Below are 9324 nucleotides of genomic sequence, written 5' to 3'. Positions count from 1 at the left end.
ACCAAGAAACTTCTTTTTGGTTGAAGAAAAAAGAAATCTAACAACAAATCATACTCACAAGGACTCGACTCGATCTACCACGATGTAGTGTTGAGTTCTTTCATATCCTTGAGAGTGACATCTTCATCTTGTCACTATAATGACACTTATAAAGCACCAAGGATCGAAAATGGATTTAGGGTGGTCAAAACTTTAATGTCCCCTCTATGGCCATTTGATTCCCGAAAAGTCCGATGATAGAATGGGTCAAAGAACGAGTTTCCCTAAAAGTTATGGGTCAACCTATCGTTCATCTAAATGTTGGAAATGATTTTGGGTGGTCTCATTACCTTTTGGGCTTCTTGTACACATAATGGAGGTTTTTGTCAAGCCATATGCGGTTGAGAAGCTTTACCGGAGTCTTCATTAATCTTCAATGGTAAATCAATCCGACACTCAACATATGTCTTGTAATTGAAAAAATATGGAATTAACAATCCTCTCCTTTGTCAATTACGAGACAAAACCTTAAAGTAGACCAAAAAGACTGGAAAATATTTTCAGACTGACCAACACGACTTACACCAGATTAGAATCTTACAAAAGTGTTTAAAAATAAAAACCTAAGATTCTAACTGCTTCGCACCCCCTTTGGTACTGCTCCCTCTGAATGTTTTACCTGTAAAAGTCAATTGAGACAGTACACACGGGTAGAAACAACATTCTCCCCCTTTTTGTCAGTATTTGACAAATGACGTAATCAACCCAATGACAATACAAAATATATACCAATAAACACAGGGGATAAGATACATATACGCAATTAATATGACTATCAGAGCAAGATGCATGGCAGAAGCATATAGAGACATGCCAAATATAATATGACTATTAAGCATGGGCATGGCATGTGGAATGACACACAAGATATATAACTGAATAAAACAATGTCAACACATGCATATGAATGTGCACAAAAATAAATGATATGCAAATAATCGAGCCATTGCACAAGAAACATAACCAAAAGATTTTACTATTAAACTTATATAGAACTGTCTGAATTACAAAATGTGAGTCAAGGTACATGAACAGGACTCAACCAAACAGACAAGCCTTCTACGACTCAAAACACACTAAGCCTAGACTCTAACATCTCCGGAGTGACCTAAACATCACCAGAGGCACCGGAGGAAGTAGGGCTCTCATCGGGAGAAGGGGCCATGGGACCACATGATTGAATGAGACGACGAAGGTAGCACTGGATCTTCTTCATACGGGATTCAACATTACGTTCCATCCGCTCTTGGTTCAGGAGTATACGGTGTTGTTGCTCACCAAGGGCCTGTTGCTGACGTTCAATACGAGACAAACGAGCCTCGATATCAAATTCATGTCCAATGCTGCTAGTGGACGTTCTGAAGTATCATGACGAGGTTGGGGCTCCTCTTCTGAGGAAGGGGAAGATGGCGACATAGGTGTCTCAGTAGGTAATCGGAGCAATCGTGCCAGGTTAGCATTGCCAAAAGTCTTTGCCAAAATCATATGAGGGAGACCGACAAGAAGTTGACAGTCAAGGGCGAGCTGAGAAATGAGGTGACCAAAACCTAGACCTCTTTTGGAGTGGGGTTGAAGTATAGTTACAATATACTGAAGTATAAGTGTTGGTAAGCACACAGGTATACCTGAGGCCACACAGTATAAGATGTCATATTGGTGTGCGGCAAATTTGGTGAAGTTGCCAGCCTGAGGATAGAGGTTGCGCACCAAAATCTGATGAAAGATACGTAATGGAGTACGCAGACTTGTTACACGAAGGGCACCATTACTAGCCCAACGAAGCCGATTGATAGGGCCACCGAGTACGTGTTGAAGTTGATCATGGCAAATTGATGGATCGGGGTTCGGCTTAGGCATTGGTTCATCGGTGACTGGAATCCCTAAAATGCAACCAATGGTATGGGGAGTCACCACAGTGGAAATGGGAGGACGAAGATGAAACGCCGTAACTACTAAGGATGGAGGATTTTATGTGGATTTCGTTACACTGGCATAGAAATTCATCACGAGCATGGGCTAGGTGTCACCTCTGAAGTTGAGCAACTCGTCCCATTCCACTCTATCAAGCATATCAAGTATACCACACTTGAGAGTCGTGGTTCTTGAATGGTAAGTTCGCATATGACGGGGCAATTCTTGAATGCAATACAACGAGAGAGATAATGTGCATGCTCCGGTGATATGTCTCCTCCCGAGTCCGAAGCATCATCAAGAGATGGTGAAGATGAGGGCGGTGTCGGGGAGCGATGAGAAGAAGAAGCCGCGGTCTTTCCTTTCTTGGCCCAGGATGAGCATCAAAGAGGTGGATTAGTACCTTTTTTGGCCATCAAGAGGGCCATTAGGGTGATGGAACAAATGGAAAGAAGAATCCATATGAAGACCATGGTGTGAATATGATGATGGAGAAGAGGGAAATGATGAAAATAGATAGAAAGAGAGAGAGAGATGATACCTAGAGAGAGTAGCTAAGGAGGAGGAGTGAAGAACAAAGTGAGTAAGAAAAAATGAAGAAAAAATAGCAAAATAGGCATTTTATAAAGTGTTGTTGGTGCCACCATCACTGTAGCATGGTGCCGTTGAGCCGCCGTGCATGGGCACGGTGCTGCCGTGATGAAAAAAAATGCCAAAATTTTTTTTTTGTAATTTTTTTTTAATTCCCCAAGGTGTTTACTTAGAGAAAAAGGTATTGTACATCCCCCAACTCTCGTTCGTTAAGCATCATCAAGAATTTTTACAAAAATGTGTCGTGACGAGATTCGATCAAAAATTTGAAAGATAAAGAATTTGCAAGAAAATTTTCAGTGAAGACGCCAAAGGGGCAAAAACCAACGTATGATGGGTCTAGGAACCCAAATATACCAATTTTCATAATTTTGTCAGATTCAAACGACGGTGCCTTTGTCTGACCATACTACCAATAAGCATGTGGCAACAGAGAGAGGTCAAAAACCTAGGATGTAACTAGTAAGCCTAAAAAATGAGTCATAGGACTCAAAAGTACCCATAGTGGGCGAAAATCCAGAAATTGGAATTTTCGGGAGTGCTATCGAGTACTCTGCCAAAATCGTGAATCGGGGGCTCACAGGGAGAACACCCCAATGGAATTTTGAAGGTGTTCAAACCGCATCAATCCAAAAGTTTTGTGAGAATATCGGCAACTTGACGCTCGGTTGGAACATATTCGAGAGATATAACATGATCTTCAACAAGTTCACGTATGAAGTGATGGCGAATGTCGATATGTTTAGTCCAAGAGTGTTGGACAGGGTTTCGAGAAATATTGATGGCACTAATGTTGTCACCAAACAAGCTCATCATATCTTGAGGTAACCCATAGTCCGAAAGCATTTGCTTCATCCACAGAAGTTGTGCACAACAGCTTTCAGCAGCATGTATTCAGCCTCAGCGGTGGATAGAGAAATGGAATTCTGTTTCTTGTTTTGCCAAGCAACGAGACAGTTACCAACATAAAAACAACCACCACTAGTGGATTTTCGACCATCAACATTTTTGGCCCAATCGGCATTAGAGTACCCAGCTATAATAGAGGATGAATCAAAAGGGTACCAGAGACCATACTCGGAGGTGCCAGCTATATAGCGAATGATCCATTTGACAGCCGTGAGATGTGATTCCTTAGGATCGATTTGAAAACGGGCACAGGCTCCAACAAAATAGGAAATGTCCTATCGACTGGTTGTTAAGTAGAAGAGACTGCCAATCATACTCCTATAGAGGTGCTGATCCACACTTTTACCAAATAGACCTTTAGAAAGTTTAAGTGTGGTGCTCATAGGGGTATGGTGAATTCGTCCAGACTGAAGACCAAAGTGATCTACCAATTCTCGTGCATACTTAGTCTGGGAGACAAACATACCATCCTTGAGCTGTTTAACCTGCAACCCCAAGAAGAAATTGAGCTTACCCACCATACTCATTTCAAATTCAGATTGCATCAAGTGGGCAAACTTGTGAGCCATCTCTTCATTTGTAGATCCGAACACAATGTCGTCCACATAGATCTGGGCAATAAGGGTGTGACCCTTGACTTTTTGAACAAATAGTGTTTGATCAACACTACCCCTAGTATAGTTATGGTTGATCCAGAATTGAGTCAACCGTTCATCCAAGCTCGAGGGACTTGTTTAAGGTCGTAGAGTGCCTTCTTTAGTCTGAAAACTTTGTGAGGATGCTTAGGGTCAATGAAACCCTTGGGTTGTTCAACATATACTTCCTCATCTAAAATGCCATTCAGAAACGCACTCTTGACATCTATCTGAAATAGTTTAAATTTCACGGAGCATGTTATGGACATCAAAATCCGAATCGACTCTAGTCTAGCAACAGGGGCAAATGTTTCATCAAAATCAACACCCTCAATCTGAAAATATCCCTGAGCCACTAGACGAGCTTTATTTCATACAACATTGTCAAGTTCATCAGACTTATTTTTGTATATCCATTTGGTTCCGATAACATTCTTGTCAGTTGGCCTTGGTACTAAGTACTACACCTGATTTCGAGTAAATTAAAGAAGTTCCTTCTGCATGGCATGAAGCCAATATTCATCAGTGAGGGCTTCATCAACATTTTTGGCTCCATCTTAGATGTGAAGCAGAGATGACTGTTCAACATCTCAAGTTGTCTCCAGGTCTTGACACCTATTTTAGGATCTCCAAGGATCTGACTGGCGGGATGATCCTTGATTACAGGTAATGTTTCCTGACACTGAGATGTTGAGGGAGGTGTGGATGGAGTTGGGAATATACCCTCGTCCTCAACCTCTGGATCAGAAGGACCATTGTCTTTGATGGGTTGATCATCAATTACCACATTTATGGATTCTTGGATGGATGAGGTCCTCTGATTAAAGACTCGAAAAGCACGACTATTTGAAGAATATCCCAGAAAGATTGCTTGGTCGCTCTTTGAATCAAACTTTCCAAGTGTTCACAGTCTTTTAAGATATAACATTTACTACCAAAGACTCTGAAGTGCTTGACACTGAGAGTTTTGTCGTTCCATAGTTCATAAGCTGTTTTATTTAAGCCTGCTTGAAGATACACTCGATTAATAATGTGGCAGGCAGTACTTAAAGCTTCAGCCCACAGACTTTTGGGAAGATTTTTACTATGCAACATGACTGTGGCCATTTCCTGAAGAACGCGATTTTTCCTCTTAGCAACAATATTTTGCTGAGGGGTCTTAGGAGCTGAGAATTCATGTCGGATTCCATTTTCATCACAGAATTATGTAAACGACTATCCTCAAACCCTCCACCATTCTAATTCTACCTACGACAGATTCTTTTTCTGTTTAGATATGCTTATTGATCTTTTTGAACTCATCAAAAGTATCAGATTTTTCTCTTAAGAAAACAACCCAGGTGAATCTCGAGTAATCATCAAATATCACCAAGAAATGTCTCTTACCACCTAGACTTCATACTTAAGTGGGGCCCACAAGGTCCATGTGTAAAAGAACTAGGGTTTTGAGGTTGCAAGAGTCGTTGTCTTTTTTTGAGTACTTCGAATTTGTTTACCAATTTGACACTCCCCAAAGACATCTCTTGCTTGTTTACCCAACTTGGGTAATCCTCTAACTAAGCCTTTTGAGGCAAGTTGAAACAAGTTCTTGTAGTGAACATGATCGAGTCGTTGATGCCACAACTGGACTTCATCAACTTGAGCCACGTTGCTCACACAAGAGACGGTGCTTTCTCTTGTGTTTTCGATAACATAACAATTATAAAAAGTGTGAAGGCCTTTCATAATAATGTTACCGTTAGGGGTAGAGATCTCGCAGACTTCACGATTGAAACTCACCCGGTGGTCTTTGTCGCATATTTGGGATATGCTAAGAAGATTATGTTTCAAACCATCAACGCACAACACATTTTCCACCGTGGTCAATCCAAGACCACTGACAGTTCTTCGTCCAAAAATCCTAGCTGTGCTACCATCACCAAAGGTGACTGACCTTCCGTCAAAATCAACCAAGTGGCTAAATTGAGTTCGGTCACCCATCATGTGTCGGGAACAACCACTATCAAGATACCATCGCGAAAAATTTTCAACCTTGAGGGCTGTGTGAATTAAAGGGGCACTTGTTATCCCCATTTTTTATTTTCCATTGTAAAGTCATCTTGGGGGGTTGAGGATACATTTAGGAGGGGAATGAATTTTTCTTTTCGACTCAGTTTTCTCCTGAATAGGTAAGTCTTCTTAGGGGACCTACTCTTCTTGGGTGATCTTGAAGGTGAATTTTTCTTTGGATACCTTCTTCCACCTTGATTGCCTCTACTTGATTCAGCAAGTTCTTTAGCTTTTAGGTTCAGGCGAGCAATCTGTTTGAAGAGTTCCCCAATATTGTTGTTTTGTTTGGGAGGTGATGAATTCTTTATTCCCTTCCACTTTGGAAACTCTTCTTTCTTAGCATTTTCAACTTTGTTTTGCAGAGGAGACTTTCATTTATCATGCTTCTTTTTAATTGATAATGATTTGCCAATAGGGGTCTGTGAGGTTGTGTGGTAAATGGTCTTGAACTCGATGCATTCAAATTTCATGTGACCCATTCCACTATAGAAATTGCATGTGATAACTTTCTTAGAGTTTTTCTTAGTGTTTGATGACTCTCCATGAACAAACATAGTGGGAGATGGAGGTGATGTAGAAGTATACCTATCATAGCCCAGGCCTCCTTTATCCCCATAGGATTTTTAAACTCCTAGAAGTTTTTGTAACTCCAAGCTTCCGTGAGCGTAGTTATGCTCAAGTCTAGTCTTTTGATTTTGTAGTTCATTGATGTCAAACTTAAGAACTTTGTTGTCATCACGAAGATTTGCTAATTTTAAGTTTTGGCGGGCTATTGTGGAGTTTGCCATGGAAATAAGATTCTTGAAATGTTGAAGATTTTTTAGTATCTCATATTTCTCATTCGAGGTTGTCTCAGACACAGAGAGCATGCTAGACTGTATTTCCAAGGCTGTTGCGAGTTGAATCTTAATGTCTTCTAATTGAAGCCTTAAGGAGCGTTTTTCCTCACAGACTTGATCATATTTAATCTGCTACTGTTCTTTTTGGAGTTTTTCTTGATCATGTTTCTTGATCAGTTTTACATGACTGATGAACAATTGATCAAATGTTGATTGAAGTTCAAGTTCATCGTCATCCTCATATTTTCTTTCCTCATCAGAGGAAGAGGCATCTTAAGGGTGATTCTGATTTCTAGAATTCAGTCCCTCTTCAATTTCATCCTCATCTGGGATGGAGACTGTGGTGGAGGCCATAAGGATTCAAAGAGTTTTATAGTCATCAGAATCCGATGATTTTTATTCCTCATTTTCTGACTTATCTGAGTCATCATCCCACGTGACTTTTGCAGCCATGATTTTTGCCTTAGACTTAGGTCTTTGTGTACCTTTAGATTTTGGTTTGGAGGGACAAACAGTGGAATAATGCCCTTTTCCACCACAGTTGAAGCACTCGGTATCTTCCTTGGATTTAGACGAAGATTTTCCTATTGTTGATCGTATATCCACTGGATGACTCTTTCTACTAGTGCTATGGGATCTTTTCCTCTTGAAAAATTTATTAAATTTTGAGGCAAGCAGGGCCAAGTCCTCTTCTTCAAGGTCACTCTCATCATCTTCCTCATACACGATTTTACTATTGTCTTGGGAGGAGGATTCGATAGAATAATGAAAAGACCATTTAAATGGATCCTTGGATGAAGAGGTCTTAAGGACCGATGTCTTCCCTTTAGAGGGAGGACCTTTGAGATGGAGTTCAAAGGTTGTAAGTGAACCCATGAGTTCCTCAACAGTCATGGTTTCCACATCTCGGTATTCCTCGATTGAGGTAACTTTATAGGCGAACCTCTTGGGTAGGGATCTAAGAATTTTGGCACATATCCTACCCTGTGGGACAGACTCTCCCACATAAAACATGGAATTGCATATGTCACTTAACCGTGCATAGAATTCCTGGATAGTCTCACTTTTCTTCATCTTAATATTTTCAAATTTAATGCGGAGGAGTTGGAGTTTGGACTTCTTAACTATACTAATTCCTTCGTGTGCGGCCTCTAAGATTTTCCAAGCTTGTTTGGCCGACAAACACGTGCATGTCCTTTGATACTTATCATCGGAAATAGCACTAGTTATAGCATTAAGTGATTTAAAGTTATTACAACTGTCAGTTTTGTCTTGTTCAGACCAATTCTTTGATGGTCTTGGAACAGTAGTGGAGATACCATTAACTTCTATGGTGTCCACAGGAGGTTCCTAACCTTCCTCAATCATGTTCCATACGTTCCTACTTAGGGAGTTGATATATATCATCATTTTATTTTTTCAGAAGGCGTATTTAACACCATCAAACATGGGAGGTCGAGAGGAGTTCCATTTATCGGACTTAGACATGATTCAAAGCCAATAGGATCAGCTCAAGGTTGTTAGACCCTTCAAGAGCAACCAGCTCTGATACCAAATTGAAATTACAGGCTTTGTACCATGTCTAAACCTAGAGGGGGTGAATAGGTTAATTAAAATTTAAGTCTACAAATCACCCCGCGAAGTTTCAAGTTTCTCGATTATACTAAAATGTATAGACTTTAAAGATATACAAAAATCATATCTTTTGAGCTAAGGCGTACATCATACATCATACATTACAAGATAGGCAATTTATCAAGCATTTGATGAGCAAGTAGTTGCATTCATATAAATTAACGCTTAGAGCATAATCGTAAAGGAACACATGATTTATAGTGGTTCGACAACTTGCCTACATCTACTACCAAGTACCTTACTCTCGGGTATTGGGTTCCACTATCAACATGGAGGTTTATGGTTCACCTCGAAACCTTACATAGAATTTTTTTAAGCCTAGGATAAATTCTAAACCTTAAGATCGAGAAAATGACTTTCTCTCGAAATGGATTTTTCTATCGGTAGAATCCCCAAACCGATTTGTTCAAAAGAGGTACCACCTCATCCAAATACTAAGTTTTGTTCTTTGAAAAACTTAGAACCTTGTTCTCTTGAGTAGAGTCCTCAATTTTTCTCAAGAGTTTGATTTTAAGATGAAACCAAGAAAGTTCTTTTTGGTTGAAGAAAAATGAAATCTAACAACAACAAATCATACTCACAAGGACTCGACTCAATGGATCGATCTACCACGATGTAGTGTTGAGTTCTTTCATGTATTGAGAGTGACATCTTCATCTTGTTGTACTCCTTACTTCAAAGAGATGCTTCAAGCTTCCTTTTGGGTTCACTATTGA

This window comes from Akebia trifoliata, chromosome 4, assembly GCF_017979445.1.
Source record: "Akebia trifoliata isolate Shusen 1 chromosome 4, ASM1797944v1, whole genome shotgun sequence".
In the NCBI taxonomy this organism is placed as follows: Eukaryota; Viridiplantae; Streptophyta; class Magnoliopsida; order Ranunculales; family Lardizabalaceae; genus Akebia; species Akebia trifoliata.
The sequence above is the reverse complement of the archived record's forward strand: the minus strand, read 5'-3'. Positions refer to the sequence as shown.